This window comes from Canis lupus, chromosome 7, assembly GCF_048164855.1.
Source record: "Canis lupus baileyi chromosome 7, mCanLup2.hap1, whole genome shotgun sequence".
Taxonomy (NCBI): domain Eukaryota; kingdom Metazoa; phylum Chordata; class Mammalia; order Carnivora; family Canidae; genus Canis; species Canis lupus.
Genome location: NC_132844.1, coordinates 62,010,756 through 62,034,907, shown reverse-complemented (window position 1 = coordinate 62,034,907; position 24,152 = coordinate 62,010,756). Strand labels below are relative to the sequence as shown.

The 24,152-nt window shown below is 37.7% G+C and overlaps 2 protein-coding genes across 11 annotated transcripts in view; both read right to left on the bottom strand.

The window, feature by feature from the left end:
• The window catches only part of MED20 (mediator complex subunit 20), a 97,160-nt gene that overhangs the window by 43,107 nt on the left and 29,901 nt on the right, over positions 1-24,152 (bottom strand). For both annotated transcript variants that reach the window (XR_012034281.1, XR_012034282.1), the window contains exon 5: positions 5,529-5,602. The gene's annotated coding sequence lies outside the window, so the exon portion shown is untranslated. The remainder of the gene's footprint in view (positions 1-5,528; positions 5,603-24,152) is intronic.
• Positions 1-24,152, bottom strand: part of USP49 (ubiquitin specific peptidase 49) — a 92,093-nt gene that overhangs the window by 51,412 nt on the left and 16,529 nt on the right. For all 9 annotated transcript variants that reach the window (XR_012034278.1, XR_012034279.1, XM_072833036.1 and 6 more), the window contains one exon: positions 5,529-5,602. The gene's annotated coding sequence lies outside the window, so the exon portion shown is untranslated. The remainder of the gene's footprint in view (positions 1-5,528; positions 5,603-24,152) is intronic.

Below are 24,152 nucleotides of genomic sequence, written 5' to 3'. Positions count from 1 at the left end.
ATAGTTGGGGTGCCTAGTTGGCTCAGTTGGCAAAGCATGGGACTCTTGATCTTAGGGTCATAAGTTCAAGCAGAGCTTACATTAAAATATATATATATATCCACAATGGTCATCTATCTAATATCTTAGAGATAGCTGATACACAGAAAGCTCATTTGTTTTAAAAGACTATCTCAAACCCACCATTACCTTTTACTGGGCCTGTAACTTTAAATTTGTTCCCAGAATCATTAAAATGAGGTATGATATTTATATGCCTTAGAATGGATGTGCTGATCGTATGAAATAGTTTATGTCATAGTGCCTAGCATATAGAAAGTACTCAAAAAATAATAGGTGAATAGCACTAATGTGAATGAATAGTCTAAACTCAATAGAACTTGAAGGGATTTTTTTAAAGGATTTTATTTATTTACTTGAGAGGGTGAGCAAAAGAGAGAGAGAGAGCATGAGCAGGGGGAAGGGGACGGAGAGAGAAAAGCAGACTCCCCACTGAGCAGGGAGCCCAACCTGGGGGGTCAATCCTAGAAGCCTGAGATCATGACCTGAGCCAAAGACAGATGCTTAACTGACTGAGCCACCCAGTGCCCCTGAAGGGATTTTTAAATTAGAGAAAAGACCAAGTGTCTAGCAAGTCCTAGGATGCTGTATGTACTCGATAATACATGTTAAAACCTGGGCTTCCAGTAAAATATGGCAGAATGAATACACATTTATCTCCTTTCCTCTCAAAATCCCAGTAAAATCAGTATATAAAGGGTAATAAAGGCCATCAATTCATAAAGACAAACAGTGGGAGATAATAAAATAGTACATGAGAAGTATCGAAATTTTGGAATCTGGAAAGCAAACAGAGGAATGGGAAGTGTAATATACAAGAGCATGCTAAAATTTAAATGCTGCTCACACCAGGGTGAAATAAGCAAGCAAGTTGGTTAGAACTTCAGAACCAGGAAAGGCCTGGAAATTAGAGGCTCCACATACCTCTGAAGGTAGAGGTAAGGAGTGGGATTTAAGGGATTACTAAAAAAAAAAGGTTGGTTGGACACTGTTGAAAGGACCCCTCCGTTTACCCCACCTCTGCCCTGAGCAGCAGACTATGTCTTACCTGCTGGCAAAAGACAGGATTTTATTTGAGCCCTAGACAGTCTGGTCTTTGGAACACCAGGCACAGCTGGAAACTGGGTGCCTGGCAGGTAGCAGTGCTGAAGAGACAACAGCTGTTTGGTGTATTCTGATTAAAAAGCTCCTTTAACACCTTCAATAAAAGGAAGGTCACAATGCCGCCCAATTAAAAAAAAAAAAAAAAGGAGCTTCTATTAAAGCGTATCTTAAAAATTAAAATAATCTTTAGAGATAATTTTTGGTCACATTTTGAATGTCAGTTTCTTTTTCCATTAATATTCTAATGGTATTCCCAATCGTCTGCAGTTGGAAATGACTGAAGTTAGTGATATGATAGACGTCCAGCCGGTGAGCAGGAGTCTGATGGCCGCATTAGTTAACCTTCAAGTCATTATTAAGTGACTCAATCTAATGAGCCAAGTAATCTCTTTCTGTACAAAAGTCTATTAAACAAATTACAGGGTCTTGGGAGCAACGCACAGGGCAAGGAAAATCTCATGCATGTATGGACATTTTTCTTCAAATAATGAAGAATAAATAGAATAAATTTAACATCAGTTGGTATTTAATTTTTTTAAGTTAAGGTTCTTAACAAAAATGGCACTAACTTGAAAACAAAATAAGATTAAAATAGCCACAATAAGGGTGAACTAGATAGGCTAGTGTTTCATATATGATTTGAAAAATTCCAAACCATTTGGTACTTCTTTTAAATAATAATAATAATAATAATAATAATAATAATAATAATAATAATTTTAAAACATCACAAAATGTCAAGCAGTTTCCACTTTATCCTCAGCAGTCAGCCACTGAGAAATATCAGTCAGTGCTCAAGACACAGAGGCTTGAGCATCACAGCGTCTATTGCCAACTCTGAAATGTTCTGGAAAGGGAGGTGTGACTACAGCAAAGGATTCCAGAGCTGGAATGGCAGCTTCATGAGGACAGAAGTGTTTTTGTTTTTATTTTGCTTACTGACTTACTTCCAGCCCCTAGAACTTGTCTGCAACATAGATGCTCAGCACAACCAAACAGCTATCCTGTAAGGTCCTTTTGGTCCTCCTAAAGTAGGGAGCAACCAACACAAAGAACACTCCAAATATGGCACATATCAGTGAGATCACTGGAAAGGTTGGATGGTATTCCTAGTTAAAGTGAAGCCCTCCTTTTTCCAGATTTCCAGAGCTTCCATAATCTGGAATATACCCCCCAGCACAATTATGAAAAAAGAGCATAAGTCTCACTTCTCTAGGCTAGGAGACATAGCTTCAGCCTATCAGGATGTCCCTAGAATGTACACGGAGGTGTTGTGTGGTAGGCACTGCTTGTGACCATTCACAATCCACTCAATTACTAGACAGGAGCACCATGACCTTCTGGCCCAGACTGGGGTCACCGTTACATTCTAACATAGAAACAAACCTTAGTACTTCTCACTGAAAACCTAGAGAAGAGTGGTCTTATTTTACATTTCTGCAAATCTTTTCAATGTCTGAATTAAGGAAAACAGCCAGATTCTCCTATCTATTTCTGTATTCAATTGGTTACACACCACGCAGCTTTTGGAAAACTCCACTATAGACTTGCAAGCAAGTAATGTTTTAGTATTATTATGAACATAGCTTTGACTCCTGAAAGAGTCTCAGGGGGCCCTAGACCACTCCTTAAGACACTGTTGTAAAAGAGATGTATGCTAAAAGCTGTAACTTTGATCAACAATTAGAAGGGATTCTCAAACAGGAAATGGGTGTTAAGATGGAGAGGAAAAAGGAAAACATGCTGACCATATATGGCCACACTTTATTCTTTTTTTTTTTTTTTTAAGATTTTATTTATTTATTCATGAGAGAGACAGGGAGAAGCAGGCTCCCTGTGGGGAGCCCAATGCAGGACTCAATCCCAGGACCTTAGGATAATGACCTGAGCCAAAGGCAGATGCTCAACCACTGAGCCACCCAGGTGCCCCTGTAGTTGTTATTGTAAATGTTGCTTATCCTTTGTACTTTACCATATTTCAACGGAGAATGAATTGCTATGTGAAGAAAAGAAAAGCCAACGATTCTGATAAAATATAGCCCAGAATGAAAACCATGTATTAGAATTCTTTCCAGTTCCTAGACAAATGTCGATTGTTAATGTACACTGACTTTTTAGACCATTACTTCTAAGTGACATGCTAATTATAAGATCCATAAGTCACCTCTCTCCTGCCCTTCCTTTCCTTGCATAACTTTCTTCTGTCATTCAAATATTATTTAACAGGACAAAAGAACAATTTCCAATCACTAATCAGTTCCAAACTGCTGCACAGCTCAATCTTTCTGAGAGCCCATTTCTACAAATAGCAGCTAACTGGCAATCTACAAATCAACTCATTCTAATCCCTTTTAAACATACATACATATTAATATTAGTCCTTTGCTAGGTGCAAGTGATTTTCTAACTACTACAAATGATTCATAAAGAAGCAAAACAGCTGTATTCATTTAAGGATGGTCCAAGACAAATAATTACTTATGGATAATCATCTCATATTGTCATTTTCCCATACTTAAGAAGATACATGATTTCAAATTTTCCTTCCCACAGGCAAGCAAAATCAGATTAGTTATGGTGACTTGTTCAGGAAATATTTGGTTTTATCATCTTATTTAAATTTACACCCACCTTAACAAACTTTATATGAGTTTTACTAACTAGGCCAGCAGTTATAGGCTCTGGAAAAGAGGATCTAGGTTTGAATCTGAAATCTGCCACTTGCAATTTTGACTTTGGGCAAATTACTTAATCTGTGCCTCAGCTTCCTCAACTTTTAAAATGAAGATTAATATCAGTATCTGCCTTGTAAGTAGATGATGGGATTACATGAGATAATGAATAAGTGGGTAAAACACTTCAAAAAGTGCCTGCCACATAAAAAGTATTCAGTAAATGTTAACTTCTATTTTTATATATTAGTCTTCTAAGATAGTCACAGCAGACAGAATAGTTCATAATAATCTAATAAAGTTCCAGGACAATATAGGAGGAAAATATTAAGAAGAGATGACTATCTTAATGTCCTTCCTTCTTAAAAATAGGTAATTGTCTGCACTACCTAAAAAGTGCTGACAAGTCATGGAAAAGACACCAAAGACATTTTCATAATTATTACAATTCTGTGAAACAAGAGAGAAGAAATTTAAAGAAGACTTTTCTGTCAACATAGACTGAAGGAATCGTAACAAAATTTGACATATCTATCTAGAAACAAGAGAATCATGCAACCTGCTTTAACACAGATACTTCTATGGGCAAGATAAAATTATCACAGCCAGAAGGTAGTTCATGCATATCTGTAAGCATCATACACACCACGACATATGCAGTAAGAGCTGAAGGTGTGTAACTGTTCTCACACATAGCCTAGCAGCAGACTCTGAAAGAATTGAAGCTTAAAGCCAGAAAGAAAATTTTCATGAAAAAATTTAAAATTCTTGCCTCTAGGGCTGACCTTCTACAAGATGACTTACCTCCTGTACTGAATCAGAAAAAGATTAATCTATAGAGGGCTAGCACATAAAAATGCTAACTAGAATACATAACAAAATTATAGCTAACATTTACTCAACACTTACTATGTTCCAGGCATTATTCCAAGTTTTTTAGATGTATTATCCAACTAATCCTCAACATCACGATGAGACAGGAATTTTACGGTCCCCACTTACACCCAAGAATTAAGTTTGTTAAGAAATTAAGTTGCCCAAATATCAAGTTAATGATGGCTAGTCAAAAACAGTACAGCTTCTAATCCCAAGTTTTGAATCATTAGGCAAAGAAGAAGGTTGCACAAATACATATCATACACTTACATACCCTGGGAAGGGGCTAAGACTTAGGTAGAGGGTTTGGTTATCTATAATGTTTGAATTATTGACAATAAAAATGTATGGACTTGTAGCATTAAAACATTTTATATCTCATTAATTTAATCACACATTCTATCAGACCTTCTGTGGAATTCCATGGACACAATCTGCTCTTGCCTAAACAAGCAGGACTGCCACCATAAGCCTAACATCACAGCAGCTGGTAGTATTTGGAAAAAGAGAATCCAACCACCAAAGCTTCAAGACCTACCCTAGACTTGTTTTAATATGTGCCTGATCTCCAGATCCTACCTTTATCTTCAAATATGGCTGTGTCCTCTCTTAGTTTAAGTTAACTCATAGAACTGAGAAATTCACAACAGTATGAAGGAAGAATGTGGTAAAAGTTCAGAAGGGGAATAAGACAAATATAGTAACTGATCACTCACATGAAGGGTATACCAACCTTGGCCACTTGCTACAAATTGGCCATACATAACACTATTAAGAATAATTTTCATTAACCTTTTTTTATAGTTTTATTCTTACCCATTAAACAAGTTTTTTCCATCTTCTTCCATATTATTCCACTGCCATTGATTAGGTTTCCTCTTCTCTATTACCTATAGGGGAAACAATCCATAAGGTTGAGCTAATATACAGCAAGAAAAAAGCAATTTCATGAATTTTATTTATAAATTCAAAAAAAGGGTCAGTACCTAGGACATGCAGCTACCTGGAGTTTAAGCTTAAAAGCTCTATGAAACCTCTATTAATTTCAGGAGTAATGACTTCAATAATTGTGATAGTGATCTTGAAAAATGGGAAATTATAATTCAGCTTAATTCTGACAACTATTAATAAGACTCCATATGTCCAAATATTTGCCATCTCAGTTCCACTTACATCATTTAAACTACTGCAATATACTTTTGAATGGGGAGGGGTAGAATTACAGATACATAAAACAAATCACTATAGTAGGAACAAACGAAAATGGAACATCCTTTAAATGGTCATTAAAAATAAAGTCCCTAGCAAGCAAATTTCAAGCTTACCTCCTAGGGAAACTTGCTGAATTCTCATGTTTCTGGTGTCATGAAAGGCAAGAGTACAGGATGCAGAGTAACAAAGACCAGTTATCATCATGGTGTCCACTTACTAGCACAAGATCTTATGCAAATTTCTTATTTGTCTGAGATTGTTTTCTAATATACTTCAGGGCACTGGTAAAAGGACTAAGAATGTAGGTAAAATGCTAGGTCATGGGACGCCTGGGTGGCTCAGAGGTTAAGCATCTACCTTCAGCTCAGGGTGTGATCCTGGAGTCTCCGGGATCAAGTCCCACATCAAGCTTCCTGTATAGAGCCTGCTTCTCCCTCTGCCTGTGTCTCTGCCTCTCTCTGTGTGTCTCTCATGAATAAATAAATTAAAAATCTTAAAAAAAAAATGCTAGGTCATTGCCTAGCACAGAGCTAATGATCAACAAAGGTTTAGCAACTTTCTTTTATCTTTCTATCTTTAGTTTAGAGCAATGTTCAGGGCTTGAGAGGATAAAGCCCATTCTTGAAAAACTTCCTCACCTTATTCTGTCAAAGAATAACAATAACAATGATGATGATGATAATAGCTGCTGATGGCATTTACATGGTTTTAAATGTGTGCCAGACACTCATCTAAGCACTCTCACATATACTCATTCACTTCGTACGACTGAGTTAGTTATTATCTTTATTCCCATTTCACAGACAGTGAAACTAAAGCACAAATAAGTTCCATGGTTATTAAGTGGCAGAGCTAGAATTCAAAAGCAGGTTTCTGCTCTGAAGAAACATTAGCGCCAAGGACTAACATCAAAGTGACAGAAGGAATGCCTTTCCTTAAAGAGCTCTCTAATATTAATGTATGTAGTTAACATACATTAATACATAGGAAATGTTCAGATGGCTCACCAAGTAGAATAGATTCATATTTTAGGTAATTAAGGTTATCTAAATATAGGTATAAAATAAATGTAACTAAATATTAAATATAACTAGGATTCAACATAGTTAATGTATTTTAAAATATAGTTTATGTGTTATATATCTTTTTTTAAAAAAGATTTTATTTATTTATTCATGAAAGACACAGAGAGAGAGAGAGAGCAGAGACATAGGCAGAGGGAGAAGCAGGCTCCATGCAGGAAGCCTGATGTGGGACTCGATTCCAGAACTCCAGGATCATGCCCTGGGCCAAAGCTAGGCACTCAACCGCTGAGCCACCCAGTCATCCAAATGTTTTATATATCTCAAAGTATTTTAAGTATATATTTTATATTATTTTTCAAGTTTATTTTTTTTAATTTTTTATTTATTTATTTATGATAGTCACAGAGAGAGAGAGAGAGAGAGAGAGAGCGCGAGAGAGAGAGGCAGAGACATAGGCAGAGGGAGAAGCAGGCTCCATGCACCGGGAGCCCGATGTGGGATTCAATCCTTGGGTCTCCAGGATCGCGCCCTGGGCCAAAGGCAGGCGCCAAACTGCTGCGCCACCCAGGGATCCCTATTTTTCAAGTTTAAAAAGTTGATCACAAGAATATCAATACATTTATTTAATTTTTTAAAAAGATTTTTTTAGAGAGAGAGAGTAAGAGAGAGCACAAGATGGGGGAGGGGTAGAGGTAAAGGGAGAAATGAACTACCTGCTAAAAGGGCAACACGACTGGGCTTGATTCCAGGACTCTGGGATCATGACCTGAGCAGAAAGCAGATGAACCAACTGAGCCACTCAGACACTAATCAGTCATATCTAATGAGAGTAAAAAATAGGCCAAAGCCTTGGATGACACAAAAGTAAACTTACACAATAAGAAAAAAATTTTACATCCATCCACCACTAAATAAAGAAATCTCATGTAAAATTCTTCTAAGAAGACCACAATTAAATGTCTTATATGCTAAATTAGGAAGTCCAGCACAGGCTGGCAGGAAGAGAGAAAGCTAGGTGTCAGTAAACCTGGGTTTCAGTCCATACTCTGCCACTGAAGAGTTTTGTGATCTTCAGGCCCACTCAAATTTGAAATTCCAAAATTTGTACACACCACCCATATTTACCCAGAGTAAGTAATTATGTAGAAAGAAAACATGTAACACTCTACATTTCAGAGTACAGTATGGAGAACATGAACAAAAAGGATCAAAAAAATAAAAAATAAAAAGAATAAAATTTAAAAAAAGGATCAAGGTCTGCTGACTTTAATGTTCTAAGTTATTAGTTGCCATGGGTTTTTAACAATGACCAGTGGTGGGAACCCTGGGTGGCGCAGCGGTTTGGCGCCTGCCTTTGGCCCAGGGCGCGATCCTGGAGACCCGGGATCGAGTCCCACATCAGGCTCCTGGTGCATGGAGCCTGCTTCTCCCTCTGCCTATGTCTCTGCCTCTCTCTCTCTCTCTGTGACTATCATAAATAATTTTAAAAAAAATTAAAAAAAACAATGACCAGTGGTTTAAGTTCAAATTTAGGACCTCTGCACAGAAACTGCAAAACAGATTTATGATTTTCTGTGAAACACAAAGGGTGCTAGGATTGTACTGACACACTCTGACCATGGTTCAGAATAATCTAAGTGGTAAAATATAAGTTCACTTGCCAAATGAACTCATTTCTTATAACTTGTTTATTAAAATCCTTTTTCATCATTAAACAGAAATGTGGTCCATGGATTTATGAAGCTGTGTTATACAGTGTACACAGAATGTCAACCTAGACTATGAGCTTCCTGAGAACAGGTTGTTTCTCATTCATTCTAGAGTCCTACTCACTTAATATATATTGTTGGTTGAATGAATTATTGATAGAGGACCTCTTCTTTTAAAATGACCTTTATCTCAAATTTTAATTCTTTAGCAATATGATAATATTTACAAAGTATTTTCTTTTTTTTTTAAGATTTTATTTATTTATTCAAGAGAGACACAGAGAGAGAGAGGCAGAGACATAGGCAGAGGGAGAAGCAGGCTCTTGATGTGGGGCTTGATCCCAGAACCCTGGGATCACATCCTGAGCCAAATGCAGATGCTCAACCACTGAGCCACCCAGGTACCCCTACAAAGTATTTTCAATTAAATATTTCACATGGCAAGGGCGTCTGGGTGGCTCAGTCAGTTAAGCATCAGACTTTTGATTTTGGCTCGGGTCATGATCCCAGGGTTGTGATAACAAGCCCTGCACTGGGTTCCATGCTCAGGGATAGCATGAAATAGCTGCATAAGATTCTCTCCCTCTCCCTTCTGCCCCTCCCCACCCCCACTCACACACTCTCTCTCAAATAGATACTCTTTAAAAAAAAAAAAAAAAAAAAAAGCAAACCCCTCAAAACCCAAAAACTTCACATGGCATTCACCACTATAAACTGTAATTTTTTTCATCTCTCCACATGTACATGTTTGTTGTAGAACAGAACACTTTCACATTGTTTCCAAAATAAAAACAAACTAGGACCAATACAATGATGTGTAAAAGATCCACAGCCTCAGACTAAAAGATGGTCATGCCCCACATTAGAAATTTTCTTCCCTAAATGCCTGTGTGGTTAAAATAAAAAAGTTTTAGGGGTGTCTGAGTAGCTCAGTCAGTTAAGTAATATGTACTCTTGATTTTGGCTCAAGTCATGATCTCAGGGTCCTGGGATCGAGCCCCGAGTGTAGAGCTCCATGCTCAACATGGAATCTGCTTGGGATTCTTTCCTTCCTCCTATCCCTCCCCCACTCATACTCACATGTGTGTGTGTGCTCTCAATCTCTCTCTCTCTCAAATAAACAAAAAGTTTTAAATAAAAATTTTAGAAATCCATCTGCCTTGATTGGCTTTCTGTATCTAATAAGATATTAGATGGGTCTCTTTACTTATAAGGGGCATAAGAACACGGGAGAGTGCTAGAGTCAGATTTAGAATCATAAGGCTTGAGTTTGAGCGTCACTTATTAGCAGTGTAACCTTGGGCAACTCACTAATGTCCTGGGATCTCTACCTTCCTACTTGTAAGTGGATATAACATCAGCTCTACTCCCTTCCAAGGATGCTGCATAGATCAAATAAAATGTGTGTGCAATGCATTGTAAACTGACAAGAGCTACACATGGGTTAGCTCTTCTTTCTTTGCTACTAAAAATAGCAAAGACTTATTGAGAAGAGACTGATATTTGAACATTCCAGGGGTTTGGGGGAGCATGCTAGGATTCAAGAACCTGACCTTTCCTGTGGAGCTAAAGAATCCTAAAATGTGTTTGGTAACTGCATCTTTATTTTAGTTAAATAACACCCTGGTCTTAACTAACAGCTTATAGGGATTAAAGAGCATAAGCTCTTAGCCACACTGGGAATATCTTCTCACAAAAATTAAAATGACTTAAAAGCAATAGCAGATATACTTGCATTCTCCCCAATCATCCAAGATAAATATATGCAAACAAAAGCAATACCAAATCCCATTTAGTTTGTAGAGCAGCAGTGGCAGCCACGAAAATGGCCTTCCATACAGCATGCACCAGAATTGCTATTCCATCACTGTGCTTAAATCTAATCCTGCTTTTCTACACCCCACATATAACAAAAATCATTAATTGGTAGAGCTCAGTCTGTAGCATACATCCAAATCATTTTTAAAACATTAGTTGTCATTACCAAGAATATTTTTAAAAATACTATACAACAATTTTGTCAGCACAGAGTGGCAATTTTAATGGGAAGAGAACATTTATGAAAATTTATTATACTCCTACTAGATACCATGCTAAGTGAGGTGTTTTCACATATATTTGCTCAGTTAATTCTCACAATGAGGTGGGTGCCAGGGGCACTTTATGAATGAAAGATAGATACTTGAATCAGTTGTTAAATGACTGGTCCAGGACCACACAGGAAAAAAACAGCAACACTTAGGCCCAAGATAACTGCTTTGATTAGTGCAATTCCAGTAACTCAATACCATTGGCAAAGAACAAAGCTTTGTGCCAAGAAGGGACTGAGCTGTAAATCTGCACTCCTTTTTTTTTTTTTTTAAATCTGTACTCCTATAGAAACAGTTTCTGATTTTAAAATTTAAACATAATGACTTAAAAATAAAAAATAAAAAAATAAACATAATGACTTATCACTGAAGGCTGGCTCAGTCAGTAGAGCATGTGACTCTTGATTCTGGGGTCATGAGTTGAAGCCCCACACTGGGTGTAGAGACTACTTAAAAAGGAAAAAGAAGAAAGTAAGAATCACTTTTCTTTAATTAAAAATTAAAGCTAACCTACACTATACTATACTATAGTATACTATACTATATATACCTATTCACTATACTATAAACATAAAGTGATACTGTTGATTTTCCCTGAAATTCCTATTAAAAAACTGATATTTATAAAATGAACATTTTAGAAGGGCTCTAAAATAGACAACACTAAAGATACGATAAGGTTTAGATCAATTGATGGGCTCTTTATCTGTGCCAAGCAATGAGATGTTAGGAGTATTTGGACAAGAACCAAAACCCTATAGAGCTTTCCAATGGAACAGTTCTAGCAGAAACAATACAGAGCTTGATGGCTCTGTTATCTGGTTAGAGTATTTTAAGATACAAAATAAACCCAGATCTGAAAAATATAAGGTTGTATCAAATTATAAAACAATACCCTAATTAGATGTTGTGGTTAAGAGAGCAGGTTTATTTTATTTTATTAATATTTTATTTATTTATTCATGAGAGGCAGAGACACAGGCAGAGGGAGAAGCAGGTTCCACTCAGGGAGCCTGATGTGGGACTCGATCCCGGGTCTCCAGGATCACGCCCTGGGCCAAAGGCAGGCGCTAAACCGCTGAGCCACCCAGGGATCCCAAGAGAGCAGGTTTAGACATCAGGTTGGCTGGATCAGAATCTCAGTAGGACCCAATTCCTAGCCTGGGTTCAGTTTCCTCACCTATATCATACAGCTGCTGGGGAGTTATAATGTGGAAAGTGCTCAGAAGAGTCAATGGCATCATCTATTATTTTTCTAGTATTACCTTGTGTAAAAAATAAAGCACATATGTCAAAAGACTGAAGGCCTCTCATTTTAAGCTAATCCATTTCCAAGTTCAGAATTTAAAACATAATAAAAAGAAGCAAAATCCTAACTTTCATGATAACAGTCAGGATGGCGGTTAATCTGGTGTTGGGTGTAAGGGAGATCACACAGGGAACTTTTACACTTAGAGGATGGTTATCCTGGCTTTTGTTTCACTTATCTTTAAAATGTACATATGTTTAGGGGGACCTAGCTGGCTCAGTTGATAGTTGATAGAGCATGTGACACTTGATCTCAGGGTTGTGAGTCTGAGCCCCACAATGAGTGTAGAGATTACTTAAAAATAAAATCTTAAAAAATAAAATAAAGTGTACATGTTTTAAAATATATTTCACAGGAAAAAAAATTAGAAAAAAATAAAAGTTAAACTATTTCCAAAGTATAATGAGAAAGCACTGTTTAACCGGAGAAGAGGGGAAGAGGAAAAAAAGCAAAAAATGAAATCAATGCTCTATCATTTAAAGTGTTCTATGTTACGTTAGATTATGTATGCAGCAGCTTAGCTCAGTTATGGAAATATTTCTATTGAACTCCATTCAATCCTACAAGACGGTTTTCTTTGTGGGCTACTTCTAAAAAAGTTGTCATTGACTCACTGGGGGCACCTCTTTATAATCATGAAACCTGGAGGTTGTAAGGAATCTCAGAGAACTTCCCTTACAACATATTCACTTTCCACATAAGGGAATATTAGACCCCTGAGCTCCCAAGCAACAGGCTTTCCCTCATTCTGCTCCCAGCTGTTACTGCTAGCCACCAAGGTGACACAAAGGAAGGGGCAGAGCCCATTCTTTCAATTGCTCTGAAATAGTGACTAGAGAAAAAGGTGAATTTATACCAACCATCAGGTATCTGTTTAAGACTTAATATGCACCCCCCACCCAGATGCTAGCACCAACAGAGGAGCCCGGTACCTCAGTCAGAGAAGGCATTCCATAAATACATGTGTAAGTAAATTTGGTCAAAAGTACAATGTAGGGGGTCTGCCCCCAAAGATTTTAGACAGAAATGAAAATCACCAAAGAATTCTATGCCAAGATATAATGAATCTGGCAGTGTGCTGTGGGCAAATGTACCACATACAGAATATAGGAGGGAATGGGGAAATAAGACAAAGATTTATGTCCCAGGGTGCCACAGGCAGTTGGTTAAGCATCTGCCTCTGGCTAGAGTCATGATCTAGAGGTCCTGGGATCAAGCCCCACACTGGACTCCCTACACAGCAAGGAGTCTGCTTCTCCTTCTCCCTCTGTCCCTCATCCCTGCTCGTGCTGTCTCTCTTACTCTGCTCTCTCACCCAAATAAATAAATAAAAATCTTTAAAAAAAATTTATGTCCCATGGGTAAAATGGAGGAAGAGGTCTTAGAGGAGAAGCACTGAGAACTGAGTTTTGCAAAGTTGGTAAGAAAGCACCCTAGGATTTCTCCAAAGAAACCTGATGATATTTTTACAACACCTGCTTCCCTTTTCCACATTACTTTCAAATTTTAACAGGCATCCTGATTTGTTTCAAATTATTTCACCCAGGGCAGCCCCGGTGGCTCAGTGGTTTAGCGCTGCCTTCAGCCCGGGGTGTGATCCTGGAGTCCCAGGATCAAGTCCTGCATCGGGCTCCCTGCATGGAGCCTGCTTCTCCCTCTGCCTGTGTCTCTGCCTCTGTGTGTGTGTGTGTGTGTGTGTGTGTGTGTGTGTGTGTGTGTGTGTCTCATGAATAAATAAATAAAATCTTAAAAAAAACATTACTTCACCTGCTATAATTATATTCAGGAAAGCATTGCCACCTTTCTCCTCTAAGAACTTTTGGAACCCACTGAGAATGGAATAATAGGAAGAAAAAAAAAAACCTTTTAAATGCTTACTATAAATTCTTCAAAACAGAAACATCTTTAAGTGGTAAAATGCACATTTTCTCAAGTGTGAAGTTCAACAACAACAAAAAAAAAACTGGACCCTAAAAATTAACAGAAAGAAAAAAAATCTCCTACACTCATGACTGCAAACTTAAAGCATACACAGGATATTTGGGTATATAAGCAATGGATAAAGGGCTTCTATTTCCAGTTACTTTAGTGGGACAATATAGAACCATAGTGGTAAGGAAAAGACAACTGGAGTACAGACTCAGTTCTAGTCTAGATAGATGAGAAAACATAAATAGACCACTTCTGCACTCTGGGTCTCTTTCCACATCCATAAAAGAACATTTAAGTTACTTAGTGATCTACAGTTCTGTTATTCTATCTGTAAAGTTCCTGATTTTTTTTTTTTTGAAGATTGTATTCATCCGTTCGACAAAGAGAGAGAGAGTGCACACAAGAAGGGGAGCCACAGGCAGAGGGAGAGGGAGAAGCAGGCTCCCCATTGAGCAAGGAGTAGGAAGTGGGGCTTGATTCCAGGAACCTGGAACCATGACCTAAGCCAAAGGCAGAAGATTAACTAACTGAGCCACCCGGGTACTCTACTCGTATCTGTGAAGTTCCCAAAGCCACTCAGACGTCATTCTTCTATAGCAAAGTACATGTTAGGCATTAATCCTGAGGATAGCAAACCACAAAATAAACTTTGTTATCCAGAAATCTGCACTGTAGCAAAATCTTGCAATTGCCACAAGCCATTCACCTATTAAGTCTTGTACTGAACCAGGGCACTAGAGAATAAATTTAGATTTTCAGTGAAACATGATGCACTGAACATTTACATTTGCCTCTCTGCTCTCTCTATAATTCCATTGAAACAGGAATAAAAACAAGATCTACAAGGACAAAGAATAGGAGAGGAAAAAACTACAACAAAGTTTGTGGAAGCTGGAAACAGACTGTATTTTTTATTTAGAGCATAAGAGCACGTTAAGGGGAACCCCAGATCAAATTGAATTGTGCTAGAATACACCAGTGAAGCACAGAATACCTCTGAATGTGGGGATAGCGGGCAGGGATGAAAAAGGAGTACAGAATGAAAGTTCTGCCCCAAGATTTCAACCCTGACTCCAAGCAGCCATTGGTCAGGGGATGAGAAGCCTACTTTGCAAACTAGAGAGACCCTGGACTCAAACACAACTAGGGGCATGCCTAGTAGTCTAAAATTTAAAAAAATGGGGATTATGGGAAAGTTGATATCCTAAAAGGCTGATAGCCCCTGCTCTTTCCCCACTCAGACTCCCAAATGTTGCAACCAGGGGTGTAAACTAATGATGGGAGCATTCTCTCTAGGGAAGAACTTGGCCAACAGAAAAATACTTATAAATATCGGCTGCTAGAAGTGAGCTCTTAATTACCTTATAATGAATAATACCACCAGCCAACTTTTAGAAGCCTTCACTCCAGCAAATCCAGCTTTCAGCTTCTCAAGTGGTTCATTATAAAACATGAGTAAGACAGCCAAGGCTATACATTTAAGGAAATCCCCTAAATGAAAAACCAAAAGAAATGATCAAGTAAAGGTATTTTAAGGAAACAGATGGTACTGGAGGCTGAAGAAAAAAATGTAATTACAATTAACATACTCAGAAAAGAAATTTTCCACCCATGAATCAAAAATATACTATTAAAAAGCAACATTCAGAGGGGCACCTGGCTGGCTCAATTGGTGGAGTGTGCGACTCTTAATCTTGGAGTCATGAATTTGTGCCCCCACACTGGGCGAAGAGATTGCAAAAAAATAAAATCCTTTTTTAAAGATTTTTATTGGGACACCTCGGTGGTTCAGTGGGTAAGCTCTGCCTTCGGCTCAGGGCATGATCCTGGAGTCCCAGGATCGAGTCCCACATCGGGCTCCCCACATGGAGCCTACTTCTCTCTCTCTGCCTGTGTCTCTCTGCCTTTCTCTCTCTGTGCCTCTCATGAGTAAATAAATAAAATCTTTTTTAAAAATTAAAAAAATAAAGATTTTTATTTATTTATTTGAGAGAGAGAGAAAAAAAAATGCACGCATAGAGGAGGAAGGAGAAGGACAGGCAGACTGCACTGAGCACAGAGCCCAACATGGGGCTTGATCTCAGAACTCTGAGATCATGACTCGACCTGAAATCAAGAGTCAGACGCTCAACCGACTGCGCCACCCCAGGCACCCCTAAAATCTAAAATCTTAAAAAAAAAAAAAAGCAACATTTAAAAAAAACTGGAAATTGAAAGTATGATAGCAGAAACACAGAACTAATTGGAAGAGTCTGAAGATGAAGTTCAAGACATACTCCAGAAAGAGACAAAAAAATGGAAATAGAAAAGATGGCGGTAAAGTAAAGGACCCATCACCATACATTCCATACCAAAGAGAGTTCAGGAGGGAAAGGAAAGGAAAACTGAGGGCAAGGGAGAGACGGGGGAGGTTGGTTAGAATTTAAGAATTCAACAAAATCTCTCAGAACTGAAAAATCTACATTTGTAAATTGAATAGGGCCCCAGTGTGCCCTGCTCAACACAAGGCTCACAATGAGGCAGATTATCATAAAATTTCAGAACATCAGAGGCATCCTAAACCACCTCGAACCAAGGAGGGGAAAGAAAAAAAAAAAAAAAAGAGAATATCATCAGACTTTTCATTAGCAACAACAGAAGCTAAAAATCAATAAAGCAATTCCTGCTAAACTCAGAAAATTATTCTATATTCTATTCCCAGATAAACTATGAACCAAGTATGAGAGAAAAGGAAGATACTTTCATACATGCAGATTCTCAAATTTACATCCTATGCAGCTTGCTCTTAGGAACCTTAGGGAAGAATTGCTTAAAAATAAACACTGAAGAGGGAAGACAAAGGGTCCCAACATAGGGAGATGAAGGAAATATCTATGTTATACAGTAAGATAGATCCAAGAATGAGAGCTGTGCAGGTCTAGAGAACAAGTTATACAGACTTTTAAAAAGAGCAGCATAAGCCCTACTGCCTACAAGTGTGGCATTAAATACCAAAAGAAACAGCTGGAAGAATAGAAAATGGAGGTCCCTGTAGAGGCCAAATGTTGGGGGAAGGAAAAGCAGGTAGGGTACTTTTTATTTAGCGTTGATAAATGTTAAATTTTAAAAGATTCTTGAAAAGGTTAAAAAGAATGTTTTAAAATCACATCTAAAATCATGGTTTTCCAAGCAAGATTTCTGAAGGAAAAAGAAAATAATAAAAAATGTACTTTTCAAGGCAGTGTAAAATCAAATTATTTGGAAAAAACACACTACACCTTTGCATAGAGTATGGCTTTGTTTGAAAACAAGAGCAGGAAATAATATTTTGCTGATACTTAACTCAAAAGTCATAACCAGAAAAAAAAAAAGGAAAAATTTAAATATATTACAGTATTATTGGGGAAAGTTCACAGTTTATAGCTATATCAATCATTTCACAAATTAAAATTCCTTTTTCACACAGTCAAGCAGTTTTTTTTTTTAAAGATTTTATTTATTTATTCATGAGAGAGAGAGAGGCAGAGACATAGGCAGAGGGAGAAGCAGGCTCCATGCAGGGAGCCGGAAGTGGGACTCGATCCCGGGACTCCAGGATCACGCCCTGTCCCAAAGGCAGGCACTAAACCGCTGAGCCACCCAGGGATCCCCAGTCAAGCAGATTTTAAACCAAACTCAAAAGAATAACTTGACTGCATCATATTTTGGTAAGAAATGAAAATGCTTAAGACACTACTGTTTCCTCAGGAAAGCACAAATACTGCAGATTTGTCGAAACAAGTCAACATTTTGTTTCAGAGACATTTATCCTTTCTGAAGACAGAAAGAAATAGTAGTGGGATTCACCAGCGAATCTGAAACTGCTGCCCAGCTTTCTCTAAGACTCTAAGAAATGGCATCTCAGCAAATATGCTCTTCTCTAGAAATCCCCAAATACTATAAAAATATATTTTTTTAAGGTTTTATTTATTTATTCATGAGAGACCCAGAAAAAGGCAGAGACAAAGACACAGGGACAATCAGGCTCCTCACAGGGAGCCCAATGCAAAAATTTTTTTTTTAATTTTTTATTTATTTATTATAGTCACAGAGAGAGAGAGAGGGGCAGAGACACAGGCAGAGGGAGAAGCAGGCTCCATGCACCGGGAGCCCGACGTGGGATTCGATCCCGGGTCTCCAGGATCGCGCCCTGGGCCAAAGGCAGGCGCCAAACTGCTGCGCCACCCAGGGATCCCCCAATTCAAAATTTGATCCCGGGACCCCCGGATCAAGTCCTGAGCCAAAGACAGACCCTCAACTGCTGAGCCACCCAGGTGTCCCAGGAGTCTGCGACTCTTGATCTTGGGGTTGAGTTCAAGATCCACATGATGTGTAGAGATTACTTAAATAAATAAAACTTAAAAATAAATATATGTTCATTTCACTCTCTTGGAATCAAGAAGAAAACAAGCTATTGTATAAAGTATCATTTTCTTCCTTTTTTTGAAGTTCGAGAAAATATATTAATATCCTGCAAAATATAATGCAAAACCAAAAACTCCTCCAGCTTTAAAAAATAATAAAATGCCCAGATCTATTCTTTAAGCAAATTAAATTAGCAAGACAGCAGAAAAAGTCTGCACTGCAAAAGTCTACACTGTAAGAAAAAATTTTATAACAATGTATGCTGACTTATTGTGGTGATCATTTCACATTATATACAAACAGCAAATCATGTTATACACCTGAAATTAACATAGTGTTAGATGTCAATTATACTTCAGTAAAAAGAAAAATTTAATACTATGTTTATTCTTTCATGCTTATTTCACAGAAGGGAAACAGTTAACTAAAATATGAGAAATGGGACGCAACTTGCTAATATCAAGTATTGAGAATATGAAGCCTGCAAGGTGTATACACTCGGCAGCCTGATAGTACTTATGCTACAATGCCACTCCTGAGTCTGTACCCCAAAGAAATTCTCAGACATGCCCATAATGAACACAAACAAGACTGTTATTGGTAGCATTGTTTATGGTAGCCTAGGCACCCATCACTATGGGAATGGACGTACACCGTGGAATAGCATGTTGCAGGTAGAAGCAATTAGTTAAATGTATATCCAAAACCATTCATAGATCTTAATGCCAAGTGAATAAAGTAAAACCAGAGTAAGAGCTATAGCATTGTTTTTCAAAGATTTTAAGTAATCTCTACACCCAACATAGGACTCAAATTCAGAACCCCTAGATCAAGAGTCACATGCTCCACCAACTGAGCCAGCCAGGTGCCCCAGAGCTATAGCATTTTTACAGGGATAATTCTATAGCCAAATTCTGCAATAGTGTAATGTCATGAACAGTTTTGGAATTAAAGATAAGTATACCAAAAAAATCACTAAACATTTTAGAAAGATACATCTAGAATCAAGGATATACATCGAACACATTAGACAGGGTGCCTGTGGTATAGGAGAGGAAAATAGGCATGGAAATGGGGGCTGAACAGAAGGCCTTTATACATCAATGCTAGACTGTGTCCAAATCACAGGGTATAAAGTTCAAAATCAAAATAATATTTTTTATTCATGCACATGTTAATTTATTCAATAAAAATTTACTGAAGACTTCTTAATGACAAGTACTGTGCTTAAATATAAACTTTCATTGTTATTTCTACTGAAGGTTTTTTATTTTAAAACCTCAAAAAGGGGCAGCCTTGGTGTTGGTGGCTCAGCGATTTAGTGCTGCCTTCAGCCCAGGGCCTGATCCTGGAGAACCAGGATCGAGTCCCACATCGAGCTCCCTGCGTGGAGCCTGCTTCTCCCTCTGCCTGTGTCTCTGCCTCTCTCTCTGTGTCTCTCATGAATAAATAAATAAAATCTTTAAAAAATAAAATAAAACCTCAAAAAGATACACATTTTACGATACATTTTAACTGGAAGTAGAAAAGAAAAGTAATTCCAAAGACTTCATATACTATAAAGCGAGAAATTTATCATTCTTAAAATAGTTTTAGCAATTTTTCCCATCAGGACACCTGGATGGCTCAGGGGTTAAGCATCGACCTTTGTTTGGCTCAGGTTGTGATCCTGGAGTCCTGGGATTGAGTCCCACATCAGGCTCCCCACAAGAAGCCTGCTTCTCCCTCTGCCTATGTCTCTGCCTCTCTCATGAATAAAAAAAATAAAACCTTAAAACACACACACAAATATAAATATACCTTCAAATTCTTTGAATGACGAACTTAAATGAAAGGTTGAAATACAGAATGAACCCTGAAGTCCTACCAAATTACTTTGTCACATCTCAATCCACAAGTCAAACATCTTTTCTTGCGGGTTTCAGTGGCGAAACAATTTCTTTTTGGAGAAGAAATTTTTTCTACTTTATTTGTTCTATGTAATTTTCCCTAAGATATTTCAACTGCTCAGGAACACTTCTTGCCAGATTTCTGTTTTCTAAAAGAATTCACAAGCAGACTGTTGGCTGCCAACGTAGGTGTTGTAGCTAATATGCTCATTACACTGCACTGCTAACAAAAACTGATGAACACATTCAGTGCAAAGTGACATATCTCTTCCACATCCCATGGGCACAGAAAATGTTTTCCCCCCAAATTACCTGTTCCCCTCATTTTTTAAACAAACCTCAAAAGGTAACTAGTATACAAGACAATATTGGTAAACAAAACCAACAGCAACTTGTAGGCCATCATATGTCCCAAGGTCTAAAAATTACATAACCCCCTTCAGTATTTCAGATTTAGATACTAAGAATTAATACATGAGGCACGCCTAGGTGGCTCAGTGATTGAGTGTCTGTCTGCCTTAGGCTGAGGGAGTGATCCCAGGCTCGGGGATCGAGTCCCATATCGGGCTTCCTGATATGGAGTCTACTTTGTCCTCAATGTCTCTGTCTCTCTGTGTCTCTCATGAATAAATAAATAAAGTATTTTTAAAAATAAGAGTTAATAGATGGGAGGTGAAAAATAGAAATGGTTGGTCCAACAATCAGTACTGCTAGAAACACAAAAGCTACATGGTCTGTCAGAGGAGTCAGCAGAATCATCATCATACACAGTAAAAGACAAAATGTTAATTTATCAGGCTTACAAAAGATAATATATTTTCATTTAATAATACTAATAATGGACAATTACTATATGTCAGTTACTGTTCCAAATATCTTATATGCGTTATTTAATTTAGTCCTCACAAGAACCCAATGGTACCCCAGGTACTATTATCATCTCCATTTTCTAGATCATTTTTCACGTCAAATTCAGGCTCTTTATCATTGCCTTTAAAACCTCCACTGAATGGTTTCAATTTTCATTGTATCCCTTTTCTGCCATTCCAGTCCTCATTTATAACTCAAAAACTTGACTGATATATATCATATGAATAAAGCAGTTCTCTTCTCTGGTCAGCTTCCTTCTTCTCCCTTTCTACTACAGAAGATAACCCTGTAGAGATGGTCTCAGTTAACCCATTCCTCACATGCTTATTGACAGTAAACACTGTAGAAGTGTATATAAAGGAAAAAGTGAATACCTCCCCACAAAAAAGGGAACACATCAATAACACTCCTTATATTTTACAAAAACAGAAATATTTTATACATATTGTTCCGTAACATTTTTTAAAAATACGTAATTTAAAAAATAAAGAAGTATTTTAACAGGGAGGGGTATATGGTTGGCTCAGCTGGAAGAGCACATACGTGACTCTTAATCTTGGAATCATGAGTTTGAGCCCCATGCTGGGCACAGAGATTACTTAAACAAATAAGAGCTGCTAGGTATATTTAAAAACAAATAAGTAAAATAAACTTTAACAGTGGCTATCTTTCTACATCAGCAAAGAGAGATCCACTGCATTTCTAACAGCTTAATGGTGGTTCCACTGTGTGGAAATGTCACGTCATTTTTTTTTCCTGTAACAAACAATGCTACAAAGAAAAACTCTGTACTCCTAGTTTTCATGCAAGTATATGAATATATCCATAGGACAGATTTCTAGGAGTGGAATTGCTGGGTCACAGGGCAAATACATTTTAAATTCCAATAGACACTGCCAAATTTACCTCCAAGAAAATTTACATTCCCATCAACAGTATGTGAGAGTTCCAACTACCTCATATCCTTAGCCTCTACTGGCTACCATCATCTTTCAATCTGATAGGTAAAAAGTGGCAATTATGTTTTATTTCATATTTATTTAAATGATTAGGATTACTGAATTGATAGCTTAAGTTGATTTTGAATTATTATTATTTGTAGGCTAAGCTGAACTGCCCATGGAGGAAAAAAAATTCAAAAAGCATATTAACAGGATAATTGGGGAAACTGGTAGGTAATATTTAACCAATCCAGGATTTTAGCATGGAGTAGACAATGATGCCAATCACAAATGAGTTTGGTCTCTTCCTTAACATACTCACCATTCACTTGAAATACAGTTATGAGTTCTTCAAGCTATGTCATGTATTAGAAATGTTCTTTTAAAAGAGTATATTTAATTCCATAGTCATGTATTCACTTTGTCATCTTTACTAACTCGTAACATTCCTCTGTTTGGTGCCTATTTCAGTGATATTTTGCTTTATATGAAATGTTGCTTATTAATCTGACCTTTGACCTCTTTTGGATGGTAAAGCACAAGAATATAATCAGTGTGTGGCCATGAACATCCAATATAATTAAGAAAACTGACATAGGTAGCTATATTAGAACACAGAAAGAGGAGAATAAGAGAAGTAGATGTTAGCAATGACCATCCATAGGGATGTTCTGGGCATTTTAGATTATGAAAAAAAATAAACACTATAAAGCCCCCAACGTACTCTATAAATGCTTACATAAATGTGATGTCTTCTGTTCATAAATGCTGATTCACTGTCAAAGGCTAGATGCTTATGATTATAATGCTATTTAGCAATGATGGCTGAAATGAGCTATTCACACATTTTCTTACCTAATTTTCTTTGTGGCCACGTCTATGTAACAATTTTTGTCAAGGAGACTCTAATTAGCTCTAACAGGGACTCTGACCTTATTATCCTAACAAATTAGTATTCATAACTGCAAAAATAAGTACTACAAATTATCTAGCATTCTAGAATGGTTTTGGTTCAAAACTGATATATCAGTAAACCCCTCTCTACCATTCCTTTGATTGTCAATTAAAATTTATATTCTTCATAGAACAAACTGACACTTAAGACTTTATCTCGGGACACCTGGGTGGCCCAGCGGTTGAGTGTCTGCCTTTGGCTCAGATCATGATCCTGGACTCCCGGGATCGAGTCCCGCATCGGACTCCCTGCATGGAGCCTGCTTCTCCCTCTGCCTGTGTCTGCCTCTCTCTCTCATTGTGTGTCTCTTGTAAATAAATAAATAAATCTTAAGATTAAAAAAAAAAAAAAAAAGACTTTATCTCAAAGTCAAAAGCTCTGGCTACTCTAATATGTCCACATGGCCAATCCATGTGAACACATGATAGATACTAAACATCATCCTTCCCATGTCAGAGGCTGGCAGAAGGAGATAGAGCAGGGGGCAGGAAAGAGCAGAATACCAACATGACGAGGTGCTAAAGCCATGCTATAAATTATCTTTTGGTCACTCATGGCTGCATTTTAAAAAAAGCTGATAAAAAGGCAGGACCTATCCATCCTTTGGAGGAATACAAGTATTGTATGAAAGCATCTTCATAACTCACTAACAACAGAGCTGTGCTCCCAACCCTCACATAACTTGCCCAATGAGTGAAGAATTGCTAGGTTATAAAGGCAACAACAAGAAGCTCAATAAGAAGCTCTATATGCTGACAATGGGAGGGAGCAATGAAGACTGGTTCCCTGGGCTCTAAACTCTGACAGACTGCCCTGCTAATCCTTCCCAAATCCCACAATGTTGGGGTGGGGGTGGGGGACAGAACAGAAAACAATCCAAAATTGAATCAAGGACAGTAGCTCTGGATTACAGGAGGTTATAACATTCCTATTTGAATGGGGGTTGGGTGGGCAGCAAGGCTGTCACAGGGCATATACAAAAGCCTGTATGTTTATAAAAACACAATACAAAAATAAATTTTATTCCTGATCCCTTTGATGTGGTAACCAACATCTGCCCCCAATCATTTGCCAGCCCAGGCTGCATGGAAGGCACAGAGTAGCAGGCATTTTCACACAGTGAGG